This window comes from Morone saxatilis, unplaced genomic scaffold (assembly GCF_004916995.1).
Source record: "Morone saxatilis isolate NCDOM2014 unplaced genomic scaffold, NCSU_SB_2.0 Contig2, whole genome shotgun sequence".
NCBI lineage: Eukaryota > Metazoa > Chordata > Actinopteri > Moronidae > Morone > Morone saxatilis.
Window position 1 is genome coordinate 26,899,631 of NW_023339762.1, and position 290 is coordinate 26,899,920.

A 290-nucleotide genomic window follows, 5' to 3' on the forward strand; every position below is an offset into this window, starting at 1 on the left:
TCAGGGGCAGCCATTTGTAATTAAACATTGTTTGTAAAAGCAGTCTACATCGTTTCAGATGCATTTTTATTTTCAAATTTAAATTATCATTTGAATATTGTCCACTGTACACCCACTTTGAAAATTAAATGACAGCTTCAGAATAACAAACTAATATCCAACCAGGATTTTAGATTGTGACAACAGTAAGACCGTTTGTTTTGATACGGAACTGAATTCGGGGTGAGGAAATGCAAAAACAAAGACTGGAACTGAAGCCTCAAAGATTATGGTACCCTTGCTTTCTGACT